At 35.1% G+C, this 21471-nt stretch overlaps 1 long non-coding RNA gene across 3 annotated transcripts in view; it reads left to right on the top strand.

The window, feature by feature from the left end:
• LOC105485448 (uncharacterized) overlaps window positions 1-21471 on the top strand; it is a 242888-nt gene that overhangs the window by 69151 nt on the left and 152266 nt on the right. For 2 of the 3 annotated variants that reach the window (XR_011610527.1, XR_989583.3), the window contains exons 1-3: window positions 16858-17033; window positions 18427-18505; window positions 20385-20462. This is a non-coding gene — a long non-coding RNA (uncharacterized lncRNA). Of the gene's footprint in view, window positions 1-16857; window positions 17034-18426; window positions 18506-20384; window positions 20463-21471 lie in introns of those variants that run through there. The other variant, XR_011610524.1, reaches the window with a different exon arrangement.

Here is a 21471-nt window from a genome sequence, read left to right as displayed (position 1 = left end):
TAGAAAATATAATCTTAGATAAGAAACCAAGTCAATGTTTTGCTTTGTAAATCTGTTGTCATAGTAATATAAATGTACTTGCAGCATAAGGACAGACCCAGAAAATTAAAGAATAGGAAAAAAAAAGTTACATTTGGTAATGAGAGGTTGGATTTCATGGAAAAAGCCAGTAAAATCCAAAGAACACTGTAAATTTTTGACTGTAGAGCCAGTCACTGTTAGCCAGAGTCTACAGGATCAGCTTCACACTGGGCATTTGCAGACAGTTGACCTTGCATTTTATGAACACTGAATACATGGAAGTAGGATGGGATTACTGTGAGCATTCTTGCAGTTTTGCCAATTCTTTCAAGGTCATATATGTCTATGATTCACATATACATAATGAATGAAATACCTCTAGGAGAGAGGCAAAATAAGTGTTTGTGTTTCTCTTCCTTCCAACACTATCCATCATGTTTTCCAGTCTTTGTACTACTTACACTTTATGTGTTTTTTCATTCTCCATTCCTGTGAGAACTCATCTCCTTTGGAGTCCATGTCTCTGGCAGAAGAGACATAACAATTTTGGACCGTGATTTAGAGCATTAGTAAGTCAAAAATGATTGAGTTTTCCTTAAGAGGTTAATTATGTTTAAAAAATCAGCACAAATTGTTGCTTTGATATTTTGTGTCAATATTTCCTTAGAAAATTTCTCCATAGACTTCCAATTATTTGGCAAAATAAGTAGGATTTCTTTTGTTGTTGCTCTAACGTATGATATGATGGAAGGCCTAACAGCTGGAAAGTGAGTATCCGTTTATTAAAACTCTATTAAGTGCATAGAATCATGGTAAATCACAGCACATGGTGGAAAGCACTTTAATAAAGATGTAGACAAACACCCATGGGCTATGGAAGAAATCTGAACTATTCTGCTTAGGTTAGTTAGTGAAGTTTTCCAGAGGAAGTGGCGTTTGAACTGCACTTTAAAGAAGGGAAAAGATTGCACCATTTTCATAGTGTTTGTGTCTTGTAATTTAGATATGTATATATAGAGCTTGGCACAAAGTAGGCAATAAATCATTGTTGACTGAATGAATAGATAAACAAACACGGGTGAGGATGTAGCATGCTAATTTTCTGTATCAATTATATTCAATAATTACTGAACTAAAATAGAAAAAAAAATAACTTTTCTTATCTTCCATTTCCCTCTCTCTCCCTACCAAGATTTCAAAGCTGGAAATTATACATAGGCCATGATCAAATTTAAATATTATTTGCAAGGGAGCATTTTATAAGAACCAATAACATGTTGTGGGGGAAAGAATATACTTTCTCTTCTCTTGGACTATATAATGTACTATGAGGACCACTGTTAAAGTGATAGCACACAGTACATGAAGACTATATATGGGTAGAGCTCTGTTTCATTTGCAATCTCAGGTTTGGGATTTGTTTAGATTTGGGGATGTCCATGGTATGTATCTCTATGTTGCTGTTTCACAATGAATGGTTGGAAATGTAAAATTTAGTCTTAAATATGCATATGTAAAATACATAAATTATATTCTCATTTCTTTCCTAAAAGGAAAACCAAATTTCACTGATTTTTTAAAAATGTTGTTCCTGCCTGCTTAATGCCTCCCAGCCCCAAATAAATCCCAAAGTTTTTCCAGCACATTACAGCCTAATTCTAGTCCTGTTCTTGGGATCCATTAACTGCTCCTATAAGTTTCTTAACTGTGTTCCTTTGTAAGGAGTCAAGATACAGATCGTTTGTTGAATTGATTTTTATGTAACTTTGGCAGGATTCAGTGCATACACAGGTGGAAGCATATTATCATTTAGATTTTGTTTGTTTGTTTTGTGATGATAAGAGAACCATATGCAGAGGTGTGAATCAAGCCATATTTGGCTTTCCCTTCTTGTAAGCCATTATCACACCTTATGGCCTCATTCACAGCTGGTATAATTTTTTAAAGAGTTTCCTCTACTTGAAAATCTTTCATTTTAGTAAAGTACTCTTGAAAATAGGTAGCTTTTAAGATCCAAAAGGATTAACTTCTAATGATAAATTTTAGCTAGTAGGAGCAATTGATGGCAAATGTGTAGAGTAAACTGGAAATCATAGAGAAAACTATAGGGAATGGAATCCACAGATTAGAGAAGCCAGCTGAAGAGAGGTTGGAAGTGATTGTTGATAAACATACCAAGTGAATGATAACAGGAAAAAAATAGAAGAAAATATGGTGGTTTCAGTGACTAGAAAACAATTTCAGTTAACTGAAGTCACCAGAGATTAGTACAATGATACGGTTTGGCTGTGTCCCTACCCAAATCTCATCTTGAATTTCTATGTGTTGTGGGAGGGTTCTGGTAGGAGGTAATTGAATCATGGGGGCAAGTCTTTCCCATGCTGTTCTCATGATAGTGAATATGTCTCATGAGCTCTGATGGTTTTAAAAAGGGGAGTTTCCCCACACAAGCTCTCTTCTCTTGTCTGCCACCATGTGAGATATGGCTTTCACCTTCCACCATGATTGTGAGGCCTCCCCAGCCACGTGGAACTGTAAGTCCCATAAACCTCTTTCTTTTGTAAATTTCCTAGTCTTGGGTATGTCTTTATCAGCAGCATAAAAAAGGACTAATAAATACAACTACCTAAAGATTGCTGAAGTTGACAGCTATGTATCAAAAATATTGAATAGTAGGTCAGTTTTGCATTCTGCAGTCATATCTTTAAACTATATGTGCATATGCCTACCTTTACGTGCATCTCATATGCATCTCTCTCACTCTTTCATTTTATCTCTCTCTAACTCAGTGATTAAACGAAATGGTTAAACTGTAAAATCTTTATGTATGTGCCACAGGGTTAATGTTCCATGATGCTCCACAAGTATCATTAGAGAGTCTCTAATTTTTTTATTTATGTAAAAATTATTCTTAAAATTTAGACCCATTCAGGAACAGATCAAACAGAGACAAGGCCTACTCAGGGTGGGAGAACTACCGGGTCAGAAAAATACAGTTTGAAGTCATTCAGGGTTAGTAAGTAGAAAATAATTGTAGAATGCATCTGAGGACACAGATTTCTAAATAAATGTGGTTGAAGAAAAAAATCCTTCTTTCTTGAAAAGAAGAAAATGGTAAACACCCAAGAGGGCAGGCATCAAATACTTAAAGGACCATGAAGTATAAAATAAATTACATTATCTTTTTCTGAGTTTTTGAAAAAAGTACGGAGACTGGAGAAGAGGCTGGACTGTGGGTTCTAGAATTTTCATTTGCAACACATAAACATGGTCATTACCTAATAAAGAGAATTAAAACTAATGGATAGAAATAATATGTTAGATATTTCTGTTAAATAAAGCAGGAACTTTCCAAAACTTTGTGCTGCTCAAGGATGGCATGTGTCACCTGTAGAAGTTGAGGTTCTTCATCTGGAGAGGTTTAGCTCTTGATTGAATAATCGTAGTTGGAAGGTATTGTAAAGTGATGCAAGCCATCAATTTTGATTAGATCATGTTTATTTAACTCTTTGATTCCTTCCTCCCTTCCTTCCTTCCTTCCTTCCTTCCTTCCTTCCTTCCTTCCTTCCTTCCTTCCTTCCTTCCTCCCTTCCTTCCTTTCTTCCTTCCTCACTCCCTCCCTCCTTCTTTCCCTCCCTCCTTTCCTTTCATTCTTTTCTTTTCTTTTCTTTTCTTTTTCTTTTTCTTTCTTTCTTTTTTTTTTTTTTTTTGAGACGGAGTATTACTTTGTTGCCCAGGCTGGAGTGTAGTGGCACAGTCTCAGCTCATGGCAACCTTCAGCTCCTGGGTTAAAATGATTCTCCTTCCTCAGCCTCCTGAGTAGCTGGGATTACAGATGTCCACAACTATGCCTGGCTAAGTTCCATATTTTTGGTAGAGACAGGGTTTTACCATGTTGGCCAGGCTGGTCTTGAACTTCCACCTGCCTTGACCTCCCAAGGTGCTGGGATTACAGGCATCAGCCGCTGCACCCGACCAACTCTTTGATTTCTTATTTCCTTGTCTGCAAAATGGGATAGTGCCAAAGTCACAGTTTTACTGGGAGGTGGAGCTGATATTTGGAAACAGGATCATCCCACACTTGAGCAGAGTTCTTAACCACTATGTAATACTACATCTTCTATCAACTATTAGAAACATGTCTCAGAACAGGGAAAGACACATAGAAAGTGTTTAGTTTTAGTTATTATTACTACTATTGTATATTTAAAATATTTAGAATATAGTGAGTACAGTTGGGTTTACTGGCTAAGAATGAAGGTCCTGGAGTAAAACTATCCAATCTTGACTAACTGTAAGACTATAACTTCAGTGTCTAACTATCTTCATCTGCTAATTGGGGATAATCATAGTACCCACCTCAAAAGTTGATTGTAAGTTTTCAGTGAGATAATAATATAAAGTCCTTAGACCTGTACCTAGCATATAATAAGTGCTCAATAAATGTCACTTTATTATGAGTACTAACTACATACAAATGTCGATGTTAAATAGAGGCAGAGTAGAGGCAAAGTGTCAGAGATGAATATGATACAGGAACACACGCAAAGGTGCTTCCAGTTTAATGAGGAAGATACGTATGCACACAAGTACTGTAGGAAATTAATCTGTGTAGGTCTGTGTAGGAAGGTGATGCTCAGAGCAGATGTTGAGTAGTGCTAAATATGAGAGCAGCCATTAAGGTTCCCAATGGGAACTTTGGTGTGTAAATGAGGGCACACTGTATCACAGAGACCCACTGTGTTTTATGAGCATGAGGAAAGGAGAGTGGCCAGTTGGAAGAAGGAGCGTCTTTGAAATCTGCCCCAACAATATGACTGATGATCAAGCATTCTGGATATAAGATCTTTTATTTTCAAGTCTTTTCTTGAGGTTCTCATTTATGGGCACACATATTGCTCCTTGCAAAAAAAATTTTTTTTGATAATGCCAATAGTTTTCTTTCATTATGGAAGACCCAAATAAGAAGTTTCACAAGATGCTAACCTTAAAGATTGAGAGGTGATCAATATATTAAACAATAAATATCCAATATTCAGCAAACGATGCATGATTTCACCAGTGGAATATGTTAGATATAAATAGTCAGTATACTGTTGCCAGAAAAATGCTTATTGGCATGTGAAATAATCAAGCAAAATTCTTGAAAGATGAATTACATTCTTGATTTGCATAACTTGGATTCAATACATTTACACAATATTTGCATTGGAAACATATCTAAAGCCAGCCAATGGAAAGAATACATGATTTTACTAACATGCTTATACATTAATAACATTACTTGGCAATCTGATGTTTCAAGACCCAGGGTGAATTACTTATTAAAAACCCATATACAGCTATCTGTCTTTATCTTTCTTTCTGTATGAGCCATAATGGCTCTGATTGTTTTCAAAATTATATTTGGACAGGATATGACTGCTACATGAGACCTCTCAAACCAATATCATTTCCCTCACTCATAAAATACATTATACTGCTGTGTGCATTGAGCCAAATCATTAATGAGGGAAGCATACCCTAACCTTTGTGTCTCTGATTTGACCAGCAGTTACACTGAAGCAAGCTAACATCTTGGAAATTGTTTAAAAAGTGAAGCTAACACGATTATGAATATTTATGGTACATTCACTTATTTCTTGAAAATTCATCCTGCCATCTGAACCATTTCATTATTCTTAACTATTTTCTAAGAGGCTTAACTTTGAGATAGAAAAACTGTCTGAATCTCACATTATTTGTAAAACCAAATAACTGTATTCCTGGAGTACACCCCTTCTCTGTACTTATTTAAACATGCAATAGCTACAATAACTAGTTAAAATCTGTGAAATGTGCAAATTAAGAAGTACGTTAATACAGTATTCACCTTTTTCAGCTTTTAAAATATTTGGAAGGCAACCATTGACTTGCTATTATTATCTTAAAGGATGGCTGAAGTTTCTATTTAGTAGCTGAAACCAATATTAGCAAATTGCTTTATCTTTAGTTTTATTTGCACTGTGTAATGTAAATATAGGCATCTGAATTTATCAATGACTAGAATTTTTGCACATACAGAAAATGAAAAAGTCCATATTTGAGATTAAAAATAACTGATGACTTTGAGTTAAGGATTAGTTATATACAGTTCTACTTAGTTACTATTTGTATCATTTTTCAAAATCACTCTTACAAAAATAGGAATACAACATGAATTCTGCCTCATCGATGTGAGTATGTGTAACCTGTTATTTCAAAAGTGTCTGTGGTTTGAAAGAAGGAAATATGAATATGAATAAATTTAAGTTAGAAGGTGCAAACAGATGTGGTACAGGTTGGCACAGGGGCCTCAGATTGCAGAAGGCACCAAATAGACTCGTAACAGATGTAAGGTGTGGCGTGTGGATGTATTTATTTGGCTTTTTACAGTCATTTTTTTTAATGCACCCTGAAGGGTTAGGTGTGGATGGAACTCTGTCTCAGGTTCACTGTTGTGCCTTCATCTCCTTATTATGTTCACTCATTTATGACACCTGTTTAGTTGACATTTGCCTTAGCTATACTTGATTTTAATAGTGATCAGAGAACAAAGAAATCTGCCTTGAAGAGAGCAAGTCTTAAAGCATTCTAGGATATATGATTGTTGATTCTCTGTTCTGAAAACAAGGGCATTAATGGCAGCAGATGGCTTGATGGTGAGAAAATTACCTTGCTTCACTAAGGTATATTTCATGGAAATCACTACAACACTATTCTAGAAAATTTACTATTTCAGATATCGAATGTAATCCTGAATGAGTTAAGCCTTGGTGTTTGTCATTTTGCCAGTTATCACTTTATTCTACATATGTTATTCTTTGTAATTGAGATTGGTTTAAAGTATACAAATGTGTGCTTAGTAACACAACAATCATTTGCAGCGTCCTTACCCATGTTTCCAAATTGGATCCTGATTTTCAGGGCCCACTCACAAAACACTCAAGCATCCATCATACAAAATTATGGAATTTAGACTCTATCGAAGGTGATTCACTCATGGGCAAATAACACATGAGTGCAGTCCTCTTTTCTGCTGGATGAATTCCTGCAATTCTAAAGCCAGGATTCATTAGGAGTAAAGAAACAGACCTGCACTAAACAGTGATTTGGTCATAAGAGATGTCTGTGTAACAGTTCCAGCTGTGACCCTTATCTTTGGAGCAGACGCAAGCGTCACTATTCCTTAACTGTTCTTGGAAGGAAGCTGCTTCCCTCCTGGCTGGGAATTTTAAAAAGAAAGAATAGATAGACTGATTTCCCTTTTGTCATCTTCTCCACTGTTTCATTTTGCTAAAACATATTTTCCATTTACTTAAGCAGGATGTTCTGACAGAAGATAAAATGAGATAGTGTCTAATGATGCTTTGGGCTGCTACAACCCCCTCAGGTACACTGATACCATAAGAGCAATAATAATGCTTAAAGAGTTGTTTTGCACAGAAGTTTTTGGGAAGTCAGAGACTAGAGAGCTGCACAGGTCAGGGTGATTTTCTGCTCCTCTGGACCCAGGGTCTGGAGCTGACCCCATAGCTGTCAGTAAATTATGAGGCATCTGTTGGTACTATAAGAATGAGGGATGAAAGTAACTCAGTATTATTTAGCACCATGAGACTTTTGCAGGGTTGTTTTTGAAACATTGGGAATCTTTTGGTAACACACACACACACACACACACACACACACACACACACACACACACATTGCAGAGGGGCAGTTTTGCACAGAGGATGCTAGAGACTCTGTCATTGGCAAAGTGACTCCTTGGGGCAAGATTGGCCGTAGTGAAGAGACATCAAGAGGATTGATGTCATTAGCATTCATGAGCTCTCGCTAGATTCACAGAAATGACTGTGATGGTGACTAAATTTGGGATTATGAACCAACCCATTTGGCATTGTTAATGTCATCTCCTGTGGATCCACCCATAGACAGGTGAAGTCCCAGGACATTTGAGTTATGCTTGTGGCTAATAATAATGCAAAACTTCCATTATTCACTTTGACTGTGATATGAAATCACATGGCACTGAATAATGATAAAGTAAACGCAAAAAGTACATCCAAGTGATGCTAAGAGTCTGCCTTAAATTGCGAAAATGTTGAGTGGAAAGCTGAAAACCTGCCAATGCCCATCTATGGTTTATAGTAGATAAGCCATTAGTCTTGGCTAGGTATATCACTTCCTACATTATCGTGCATGCAAAATGTGAACTCCCAAGACCTGTGGGGTGTTTATCATCCAGCAGAGATAAGCCCTTAAGAAAGAGCCTGGGTAAGGTCACTGTCTCAGAAACAGATATGGTTTTTGGAGGTTGCTAATAATTGAAAAACAATGGTTTGGAGGCATAGAACATATTGGCTTAGTTAATTAAAAGACAATTAGTGCCCTCCCCCATGTAGACCAGCAAATAACCTACAACTAACCTGCTACATTCTTTTGCAAATGACTACAATTCTAAAAACTTGGAATTGAGAATTCTAATAGCTAAGATTGTTTCAGTAGGAATTTAATTGGGTCATATCACACAAAGATATCCACTGACATGGAAACTGACATGGAAAAGCAGCTTCTATACAAAATTGGAAAATGGGCTAACTGTATTGATTAGTTCAAGGAAAATAGAGAAAAAAAAGCTTTAAATCAAATCAAGGAAAGTCTGTAGTATGTCAAGATTAAACCAGAAACCGAAAACTCTGATATAAATTAAAGCAATGTTTTGTGAGCCCTTATGTAAAACAAGAACACTAAGACTCAGTTTGGTGTTTTAAAGAACAATTCAGCTAAATCATTTCCCTTCTTTTTGTAGAAGATCTTTAAAATAATAAATTTGTACATCACCTACATTGACTTATCCAAGCATCTGGCACATTTTCTTATGATATTGCAGATAATATGCAGAATTATAGATGTGGACATTTTATGGATTTATAATTATTTGAACAATGATATCCCAAAGACTGAGTCAAACAAGGTTAATGTAGAAGGAGAGCACAGTGATGTGTCATCAAGCTTTCTCCCCATGGTACCAAGATAGTGCAGCATCTAAGGAGTATACCAGTTACCATGGTGATAAGAGAATTTACTGATCACACTTCATCAGGGCTCATTGACCAGTGCAACTCTCTGATTGTCTGTTCCACAGGGGCATGGGGAAGCAACTGTCTGTTAATCCACAAGCAATGGAAACAGTATTGCCTGAAGAAAATGACTAAAATGATAGCCAATGAATTCCAATGTAACTATTCTTAAAACAAAAATAAAAAAAGGCAAATCATTAGAAGGATGTTATTAATCTATTTCAGATAGCCAAGAAGATTATTGAGATGCTAACACAGAGAAATACACTCATAACCTTAGTTATTTCAGAAAGAGGGACACCTAATTGTTAAAACTAAGGTCAAAAAATCTATTCTGTAATTGGAATTAGGTTGAGCGAGCCCATCAGGACAAATTTTTTCACTCTGAATCTTTCTGGAAGTTAGAAATGCCATAACTGAAAACAGCTGATCTGGGGAAGATAAAGGTAACTCCAATAATTTTGTCTATTTGGGAACTAATTAGGGGAATGCAACTTTGGAAAAAAGAACTTCAAAGGTGGACACTAAAGGGAAGATGTGAGCCTCTGTAAGGACTTGAAAATTAGAAGTGCATAGACACAGTTCCCCCACCTCCCCAATTTCTCAGGCAGGCAAGATTATTTTAGTTACCAATAATTAAAAACAGATATACTACAGTGATGGAAGTTTTCAAAGGTGAGAAATTTTTGCACTTAGGGTCCATTTTAAGTTAATCAGGTTGAAAAAAACTAGCTGAGGTTTCCTTGTGATTGCATAAAGCAGGAGTTTATTTGGTAGTTTCCAGGTAGGTTGATGCTTTTAGGGAAGAGCTGCTGCAGAAGCATAGACAAATCATTGGAGAGTACCTTGTGAAAATGGCTGAGGATCACTGAGGGCATTGCTCAGAGTCTTGTTCTGGAAGCACCCCAGAGAAGCAGGTTAGGACCACAAAAGCTTTACCTTAGAAAGTAGGTTGACATCTGGAGAAAAATCAGACCTATCTATTATGAGGGCAGGAACTGAGTGACTGTCTTGTTTTTTAGGTATCCCCATCACCTAACACAATGCCTGGCACATAAGTAGGCACTCAATAAATCTAATTGTTCAATAAATTCTATGAATGTCAAATGTCATTAAGAGAGAGAGATTAGTGAATTGAGTGAGTGATTTTGAGCTAGTGGAAAAAAACGCAGGGGAGGATAGCTAGCAATACTTTGTATCTGTGTGCCAGCCACTACACTATACTACTTGTTTTACATATATTATCTCTTTAAAAAATAATCTTGATAAACCTCAGTTTTCTATTCCTACTTTACACTGGAAGATAAGGCTCACAGAAATTACAAATCACCCCAAGATCACACTGTTGGTAAATATCAGTGTGATGGTTTTAAAACAGTTGTGTTGGGCTCCAAAGATAGAGACTTTCCACTACACCAAGTTTCAAAAGAGCTCAGTGATTTCAAAAAGGAGCATATTTACTCTCACAAAACAGTTAGCTCTCTCCCTCTAGAAATTATAGTATCTTTAGAGTTGGAAGGGACATTAGAGATATGCTTCAACTCCCTCATGTGATGGATGAGGGATTGAAGTCAAGAGAAGTGGAGGCATGCACACATGCATGGCAAGAATGGAGCAGCATAAAGTTGTATGCCTTCTTTCATACTGCCAGCACACTTTCAATTTTTTGCCAAATATCTGTCTTTCACACCAAATAATAAGTTCTATCTATGAAGTCAGGTGCATTAATTATGTATTTAATATCTCAGGACAAACGTACATAATAATGTACCAATAAGTATTTAATAACTGCATTGATGAATGACTGGAAACAGAACTGGAATCAAGGTTTCCAAACCTGAAGTGTGTGAATAGAAGGTTTGTGATCCTTTATCAGTGGTGTTCTGTGTTAGGTGTGACTTGTACCAGATAGTCACCACGGTCCCTTCCAGAAGTAACAACTATAAAATTAAATTAGCTCTGGAGTCTCTGATCTTTATGCCTACTGCACCCTATCTATACTTCTATTTTAGCAATTTATTGAGTTGCACTGAAGTAACTGTTTACATTCGTGTTTTCCTCACCAGAGTTAGAGTCGAGTATACGAGAGTTGAGACTGTGTTTTTATAATGGTTTCCAGCACTTACCACGGGACCTTATACCTTACAAGTACTCGACAAATGTTCATTGACCTAACTTGCAACAAATTCAACTAAGATTCTTTGAAAGTATTTAGATGTCTATCACATCGCTTCTCATGTGAGGTACTCCTGGTTGAAGATTTCTTTGTGTGAAAGTGTTTACTGAATTGATTCGTTTTCCAACTTGTTTTTTATTTAAACAGAATTAGAGAGAAAGTGAGATAGGGCATTAAAAAGAAATCTGCGATCCTCTTGGCTTGCCTGACACAAGGCTCTTCACAGACCCAGGTCTCGCTTTGAATTCAGTGTGAATTCTGCATTTATGGAAAGATCTAGTGCTCAGCATTAGCTTCATTAGGCAGTTGGGCTTGAACAGAGGTGGCAGGAGATCAGGAAGGACCCTTTTACAAATGGGCACAAAAAGCCATAGTGTGCATAGATGAATTCTTCTTTAAATAAAAACTGAGTCAGATTTTAGAATGAAATTCTGTAGTGCTGTCAAACTGTTTGAAACTGGAGTTGGCAGTTGTCCTTTCAAACTGTTATTTCAGAGCACGTGTCCCAGAAGGGACAGCTAAGAATGTTTGTCATATTTGAACTCTTTCCAGAGCCATTCAGCAGGATACTGGCAGTCCACTTTCTCGTGTTAATTATTTCTGCCCTGATTGCCTGGCAACACATAACATGGGAAGTATTATATTTTGTTATTTGTGAATGCTTCCAGCTGAATGCAGGAAGAAAATGGAATACAAAGTCAGCCGGAGATGCAACTTAATAAGTTAGGTGTGTTTTTTGATTGAAAATTTGTGATGGATGAAGAAGTTCGTAATCCCATGATTGTGCATGTTCACCACAATTTCAGAGAGTTTGAGAGTATCACAATGTGTTTTGGTGGAAATGAAATACTGATGGATCTTAATGGCCACCAGACTAGAATCTATGAACATGAATTGTCTCCTCCGCAGACAAAACAGATTTGTTGTAGGCTGACATTGTTTCATCCTTGAAGAGTCTCCTTCCTTCTCTTCTTTCCTTCCTTCCTTCCTTCCTTCCTTCCTTCCTTCCTTCCTTCCTTCCTTCCTTCCTTCCTTCCTTCCTTCCTTCCTTTTCTTCCTTTCCCCTAAAACTTTATCTACTAATTGCCTACTGTTGAGAGGAAGCCTTATTGATAAATATATAGTTGATTAACACATATTTGTATATTACATCTATTATATACTATATTGTTACAGTAAAGCAAGCTAGAGAAAAGAAAATATTAATAAAATCATAAGAGAAAATACATTTAAAGTACTCTACTGTATTTATTGATACTGTAAGTGTATGTCTTCTGTTTACAAGATGCATTATCTATCTAAAATGGTGGGCAACCATAGCTGTAGACCTCAGTCGATGGTATAAATAAAGCAGTATTGAAAAAAAAAAACGATGAAAATTACGTGAGAACCATGAAAGAACACTTAACTGTGTAATGCAACTTACTGGTGAGAAGAACTGCTCACCTGGAGATGATTAGCATCACATGGTGATTTAAGGGAATACATTCAACACTTGTGCTCACAGCAGTAGCAACAGGAGGTGGCTACAAAATTATTACAGCAATACACTATGTACTGCAGTTAATTTTATGCAGTTATGACTTAATTCTGGATCTTCAAGTTTGTTTATACTTCTTTCTACTGCCAATAGTGCCATGTATGGTCTGTAAGTGTTTGAGTTTTGACAAATTTTAACTGTTTAAAATAGATTTGTGTATATTTTATGGCAGTTAATGATAAAATAGACTAGTATCTAAATATATATTTTTTTGCATTCATGACATACTTAACTTTGTCTTAATTTTTTTCCCCACATTTTTAGGGCAAGTTCTTTGCCTCAAGTTTTTTCAAGCTGTCACAAATCTCCAAAAGATTTTTCATTATATTAAAAAAATCCACATATAACCTGTGCAGTTAAAACCTGTGTTGTTCAAGAGCCAACTTTATTCACTCACAGCATCGGAAAACAAAGGCACATTTCTGAATTGTTTCCACAATTTCAATAATTTTTTAAAAAAGTGATTCTCTGATAGTTTTCTTCTTGCTGTGTTCATCGAAGCCACCCCTGAGTGACAACTTCAAAGATGGTAGTTTTGCGTCCTGGGCTGGTAGGTGATGTGAGATGATGATCCAATGGAAATTAATTCCAAAAATAAATTGTAAGATACAATTATTAATGTGTTCAGAAATACATTTTTTTAATGGATGAGAGCAACTTTTCAGAACTGTAAATGCTCCGTTATCAATCAATATTTAAAAGTATTTATATTAAGATCAATCTTGAAAAATATTTTTCTACAACAATCAACATTTCAAACATTTATTTAGACTTTTAGATTGTCATTTTCTCAACAACACTAGGTAAAAACAAAACTGGAACTAAAACTAAAACTAAACCCCCAAATCAAAAACATATTCTTGGATGAGATATACTCAGTTCCACACACGAACGTTTCTGCAAAAATAATACCAAGGCGAGGTGTGGACAAAAAAGACAGCAGCAGGATGTATTCCTTTCAGATCTGCTGTCATTCCCATTAGGCCTACTTTCTCTCAGAATTAGCTTAGGGATAAGAAGAAGAATAAAACACTGTCCTCACATAGTTACTGTAAAGATTAAGTGTGGAACCCCAAGTTCCCTAAGGTAAGCTTGGGTTAAAAATGGGATTACCCTTTCTTGTTCTGCACCCTACCCACTGTGCCCCGTCATCTTTACTGGATCATATCTGTGCCAAAGCTATTCTAGAGTCCCCAAATTGCCAAAGCTTACAGATTATTTGGTGGCAAGTCAAGAGAAATGCTGATTTCACCTTTTTGTGTAATACTCTTAGATAATGGAACAGTGCTGTTTCTATTCTGATGTGTTATAAAATTCGTAGAGGAACAAAAAGCTCTTAAAACATTTCAACTTAAGCCCTTTGTGAGAATTTAGATGCAAGTTCATAGAGGTTACCCTATGAGGCAAAACAATATGAAAAAGTATATTGAAATAAAAATTCTCCCTCTACCTTTAGACCAATCTTTTCTCTCCAATTTATTTTTCCCTTGGAAGAAAGTCTCCCTGATAAAATTTCTCAATATCTCGTGCAAATAAACTTCTGGAAGGCTAGCCCCAGGGCATCTCACAGGATGGTTTAGAAATATCTTAATCTCAGTGTTAAATAGAACATCATAAAGATGTAGCAATTGTGGTCTGCATACCAAATCTGGCCCAATGCTTGATTTGTATGACCAGCCAGCTAAGATTGGTTTGTACATTATTAAATGGTTAAAAAAAAATTGAAAGAATATTTCGTGGTGTGAGAAATTCAAATTTCAGTATCCATTTAGTCATACCTGTCTTAATATGCTTAAGAGAAAGTTAACTATGTCATTAGTGCAAAAAACAGTGTTTACAGAGGTTTCATGGTTGTTTATGGCTGTTTTTGCACTCTAGTGGCAAAGTTGAGTGGTTGGACTACCATGTGGCCCATATCTATATAAAATATTTATCATCCGGCCTTTTACAGGAAAAGTTGTCTACCTGTGACATCAAGATGGAACCACTTTATGTCATCACCAAGACATAAAGCCTTCACTGGTTTAGGTGAAGGTCTTTAGAAAGTGCTCAATAAACATTAGATTTAGGTGTTCCTTCTTAATACACTAATTGCAGTTTAGTCTTTAGCTCATTATTTTCTTTTCCTTTCCTTTCTTCTTTCCTCCCTTTCTCCCTTTCTCTTTCTTTACTCCTTTCTTTTACCTGAAATAGCTTTAATCATCCCTTATGAATACTTAGTCATCCTTTAATTTTTTTCAATGAAAATAAATAAGTGATTTTAAAATATTTAAAGTCAGGTTAGTATCTTTTAAATATTATATTATTAAATGCATTTTAATACACTCTAATAACAGTCAAAACATATAAAGTCATTTTAATTTTTCTTTCAATTAAATGTCAAGCATGGTTGTTTCATTTACTTTAGGTAAATTGTGCTAGAAAAAGCATGACTTATCGACAAGTACATTTTAAAATATTGATTTTTAAATCAAGAGTTACTAAAATGTACATTGAAATTTAACAGTGTTTTTATAATATTAAACGTAGACAACAGTTGCTTTTATGAAATGATGTTTGGTATTTTTGTACTTTGTGTTTTTTCTTTCTTTATAAAGGAAAAGGCAAACAACATTCACCACTATATATTCACCTTTTAATTTTGATTTTTAAAGTAATAGTCATATCTTGATATTATAAAATAAATTGGTTTAGATGAATTAGCTTCATTGACCATAAATATCTTGAAGATTGGGATGTATCATTTTCATTTTCACATTCCAGGGCCTAGCTTTTGGGGTGATTGAGGTGATTGAGGAATGGATGAATGAAATAATTATCTCTATGTTTAGATGACACTGGGATAATCTTCTAGCACAAACATCCTCACCCTCTTATCCATGAAATGTCTTACTTTTCTCAACCCCCTCTCAGAACAGTTTCCAGGCCCTTTGACTGCTCTTAATTTTCATGGAGGAAGTTACTACTTTCTCAGCATTAAAATCTTATCTTTTGACAGGGGATTCTGCCACCATCCTGAGGTAGAGAAAATGTGCTCTATCAATTCGTTTGAAAAGATAACATGAGGTTACAAGATGCAATGAGCTTGTGCTGTTTGTTTTCCATATCGGTGGTGTTCAAACATTTTGAATGTATACCAAATTCACACAGTTTTTTAGAATACCCCTTTATAGATAGATGAATGAATGAATGAATAAATGGATAGATATAGATTGATGATGACATATGGATATGGACAAATACATTTAGATAGAAATATAAATAAATAACATATTTTGGACAATTCTTAAATATATTGTCTTGAGATAACTAGTATTCATAGATACAGTAAAAAAGATTTTTACATACACTTCTTATTTCAAATAATTATGAACATTCATTATAAAAGACAATATAACCCATAAATCACTTTAAAATATAGTAAATCACAGTATTCTGAGAGCTAACAAATGTTGTGCTATTGTGTATGATATGAAGCTGGGTGACGTGACATATGTCCTAGTATGGGTGCTGGTGTCCAGATGTATAATAAATACTATTAAAATAATATTTCTTACATTTTGGAAAAACTATAAATATAATTTCTTTCTTGGTTTGTTAATGTTTATGGATTCAGGAGGTACACAGGCAGGATTGTTACATGGATATATTGTGTAGTGGTGAGGATTGGGCTCCTAGTGTACCCATCACCTGAATAGTGAACGTGGTACTCAGTAGGTAAATTTTCAATCCTCACTGCCCTCCCACATTTTTGGAGTCCCCAGTGTCTATTTTTTCCTTATATATGTTCATGTGTGCCCACCATTTAGCTCCTGCTTGTAAGTGAGAACATGTGGTATATTATTTTATAATTTCTTATTCCAGTAGATTATCCTGTACATCTCCTAGGTAGAAGCAGCTCATTTCTGGAAATTATTATTTTCTAGTACATCTGGAGGTATGGCTTTTTCAGCTCATTATATTTCTTCCTTCCCTTGAGTTGGGAATTTGATAAAAGTGTCTGATGATTTATGCCAGAGGACAAATGGGAATGAACTCTAGTATGCTACCTTTAAAGTTCTCTATTTGCTTTGTCACCTAGCACCAATCCTGGATACTTTGACTCTCCTTTCAGAACAACTTCCTTTCTTGTTTAGAACATGGCCTGGAAGGCTAATGAGTGGCAATCATTCCTCAGCAACCCAGAAGCCTATATGTAAGTTTAAATGGGCATATTATCTATTTCTCCTAGAAGGTATCAGGCCCTCCTGCAAATAAAACACACTTTAATTATACTCACTCTACCCACTCAGGCATTGCCTGTGTTCTCCTTGGTTTTGAGAGTTGGAGGTTCTGGGACCCCAAATACACTAGTAATATTGCTGAAGTCCCATTCTTCTTTTATAATTTCAACACTTATTATAGATTAAAGAGTACATTTGCAGGTTTATTAGATGGGTGTATTGCATGACACTGAGGTGTGGGCTACAAATGATCTCATCACCCAGGTACTGACCATGGTACCAATAGGAGATTTTTCAACCCATGTTCCCCTTCGTTTCTCCCCTGTCTTTAGTACATCCCCAGTATCTATTCTCTATGGATATTCAGTGTTTAGCTTCTACCAATAAGTGAGAACATGTAGCATTTGGTTTTCTGTTCTTGTGTTAATTCACTTAGGATAAAGAAGTCTCATTCTTGGTAGGTTGAGAGCAGTTAGCAGATAGGAGATGGGGGCAAAACTGGGTAAGATTTGACCTATATGCTAGTTTCAACTCTTTTGTCAATGTTTAGTCATAGATGGGTAATACTGAAAGGATTGGGAAATGGTGGCTCCAATTTTTTTCGTGATACTTTGGTGCCAAAATTGATACTAAGTTTTACATTCAAACATCACCCTTTATTAAAGTGGAAATAGCAACTACCAAGAGTCTTACTAACTTGCCCCAAAACCTTACACCGACACTATCAGAATCATTCTCTGGAGCTAAGATACTCATTACACGGGAGTTAGGAAGATTAACCTTAGAAGCACGTTCATTTATTCAAAAATATTTCTTTGGCCTTAGTTATGGTAGTCTAAAAAATTATCTATTTGATACCTACTTATCTATTGTTTATTCACTACTTGGCCCTGGATATAAAAATAACTTAAATGCCAAAGAAGTAAATCTCAGAACTTTTTAATTCATAAGTTAAATATTGAGCACACACTGCGCATTTATTTATTATTGTGCAAAAGCAAAAGATGTAGAAGGAGGTTATAAGACCTATTCTATTTGGTTGAGTAGGTCCTGACAGAATACTCACTTTCCTATGAAAATATTGCTATCCTTTTTATGCTTTGGGACATCCATATGAAAATTTAGAATAATAGCTGTATTACAGGTGTAAAGATTTAGTTTATTTATGCTGATAAAATCTCTAGATAAGAGGCCTTCTTAGGTAAGGGGATCATTTAACTGTCAAGTAGAGAGCATAATTGCATTCATGTTCGTATATTGAATAAATTCTACTCAGTAAACACTGACTGGGTCTCATTAAGACAAAGTAATAAGATTCTGTGCTAACAAATATCGTTTTCTCAAGTATGTATTTGCTTCTACAAGATCAAAATCCTGCTTCTGAGAAAAGTTGCCAGTGACATGTTTAAAAGACCTATCTTAACAGGAAAAGTTACAAAGCCAAGTAAGTTTAATTGCATGTCACCTCTTGGTTTTGACAAAATATAATGGCACAAGTTGCTAGTAAACTTAATTATGTAGATTTATTTTAGCTTAACAAAATATATGCTATATGTAGTAAGTAGTCAGCTATGAGCCAAGTTTTAACTTGATTTTTTTTGCAGTCAAAATGCTTATGAAAGAATGATTTAAATTAATGAAATTTATCAGTGTAATTGTTGCCAAAAGCGATTTTATACTGGAAAAATACCTTTTCCCATGGTTCAAGAAAAAAAAAAATATATGCACCTCTTTCAAACCTGTAAGCAGAAATTTGCTAAAGATATTACAAATTTTTGCTTGGCCTTGCACCTCTACCAAGACTCCTCAGAATTTCCATAATTACTTCCTAATTAATATAGATTGACTTTTTCCAAGCCACTTCTTAAAATTGCATAGAGACAGAGATTGTTAGTTAAATGAAGATTCATGATTTTTTGATGACCATTCCCTGCCTCCCCATACTCCTTTCCCCTGTTTCCTCTGTGCAATCACCCTTCTTTCATATACCCACAATAAAAATTTGGAGGCATTCCTGACTCTCCCTTCTCTTTCAGCACCTTCCCATCAGTCACCAGACACTCTGTCTTCTTTCTTAAATATTTTCCAATGTCAATGCCTCATGTACATCCTCATTTCTATCACCTTACTCTGGTTCTTTATGTTCACACAAAGACAATTATTCTTTCATTTATCTCCTGGTCTTTCCTCTCCAATCAACCCATTACATATGATTAGTAGTCTTAAATGAGAGATTTTATCACTGCCCTGCTAAAAAATCTCCAGTGTTTCTGTACATCTTACAGAAAAAGTTCAAATCCTCAGCATGGCCTTTAACTTCTATATCTTAGCCTTTCTCTATCAATCCACCTTCATTTTCATTCTGCGTTTGTCACTATCTTCTGACCATGGCATTTTCTGCTTTTATTTCCAGATTTTCTTCATAGTGATCCCATTTCCTGTTATTCCTTCTCACTAATCGAATCTTTTTCAACTTTCTTGATGCAGTTGAAATTCTAATTCCTTTGTTCAGCTTCTCTGAGTCTTCCAGTTTCAATGGATCTACCTTTTTTTAGGGACCTCAGAAACTATGAACATATACCTGTGCATGGTACAACAAGAAGAAATTGAATTTCAAAAAGGTTAACTAGTTACAAGCAACCATGATTTGAGGCCCTTCACTTTCCTTCCTGTTATATTTTGGTACTTTTCTAGGCTGCTTAAAGAAATGACAGTATTTGACTGACTTATCTTTCTTTATGGTGATTATGGACATACTGCCTTGCATTATCGCTGAACTATTTCATCCATATGTGTTTGTTGTTGCTCTCTATTTTATAAGCTCTGAGAAATAAGAGATGCGGCATCACATGGATTTCAGTGCTAAACACTTTTAAGTATTAGTATACACTTGTTGATTGAAAGGTTTGAATGTGTTCTTTAAAATTATATAATATTGTAATAAGGTCTTATTTTTTGCTATCTTATTCAAGTATAATATAAAATCACATCTTATTCTTGAAGAATGCTAACCTATTCAGCATTTAACTAATAATGTAGCAAAGGGAAGAGAGATTGGAATAGGGTTAGAAAGTAGAATTGAGACATTTAGATTAAGAAATAAATCCCTAATAACTTACTTCAATTTGCATATTACAAAATAATATTTGAAATAATATGAAAATGAAATGTTTTGCCAAATCATTGGATTTTCTCTAAAATCATTTTTTGTTATATTTGATCATATATTGTTGGATTAAAGAGAAATATTGACATAGGCATATTTATGTAATTATTCGCTTGGTAAATAGGTGATATTTTGTTTTGCTTTTCTTTCTCACTAGGAGTCTAGTCTGCGGTCTGCAACACCTGGGGAATAGCCAACAGCTAGCTATCTAGGCAAGCTTTAGAAACATAAAAGGGTACGTGAGAGCTAGCTTCTTCTAAAATCAAAGAAATTCTTCGTGACCTATTAGACACCAACTCCTTATATGGTTGCCCCATTAGGGATAAGCTAAAATTTGTCTATAAAATCAGCAAAATCTAAATTAATAATAAGGCAAACAGTTTTAATTTAAGATGGAAAAATATATTTTATCTCATTAAGTCCCACCTTCCTAATGAGTAGCAGTGATGGCCTAGAAGAGTTAATGCAAAGTCAGTGGAACAAGAGTTAAGTTTTTTAAAATGTCATTTTCCATCCTGAAAAAGTCTGTGTGCAACATTACATTTCTCACTTTTTGTAAGTCTTGGAAAGACATGATATTTTTCTGGTTTCGTCAGCAGTGAAAATGCCTTCACACAGGCCTGTAGCTGATGACATTGTAGTGAAAGCTCTCCAAACACTAATTGGAAATTTAAAAAAAATCTTGACAACACCTCACTGAATCATAGTTATGTTTCATCACCTTAGACATTCATTATCACTCACCACATACACATATGTTAATGGGGAAATGATTTAGAATTGTCTTATATTGCAGAGTCAAGCCATTTCTCTCTCTTTTTAAAGTCATACTTAATTGTTTATGGATGGCTAACAACTTGTGATATCAAGTTGTAATTTTATACATAGATTATTATGCAAAATGATAAGGAAGCCTCAACTTTTTTTGGAGGGAATTCTTCGGGGAATGTTTTTCCAAAGAAAAAGATGAAATGTATTGATTTCCTCACAATGGTAAGAGAAAAAAAGTCAACTCTTTTCAGATTTGTGTAATTTATTAGAAGATTAACACTAGACATATAGCTCTAATTTTTCTTACTCTCTGAAAAGTGGAAATATTAGTGTACATTTCAGTGGTAAGAGGATTATTAGTTAGAAACTATTGAAAAAGATTTATAGAGTACATCTCAATATATGAGTGCATTTCAGTATTTGAGTACAAAAGAAGAACAAGAAGAAAAAATAATGCTCAACTTACGCAAGAG

This window comes from Macaca nemestrina, chromosome 1 (assembly GCF_043159975.1).
Source record: "Macaca nemestrina isolate mMacNem1 chromosome 1, mMacNem.hap1, whole genome shotgun sequence".
NCBI lineage: Eukaryota > Metazoa > Chordata > Mammalia > Primates > Cercopithecidae > Macaca > Macaca nemestrina.
Note: the sequence above shows the minus strand (reverse complement) of the source record. Positions and strands in the feature narration are given on the sequence as shown.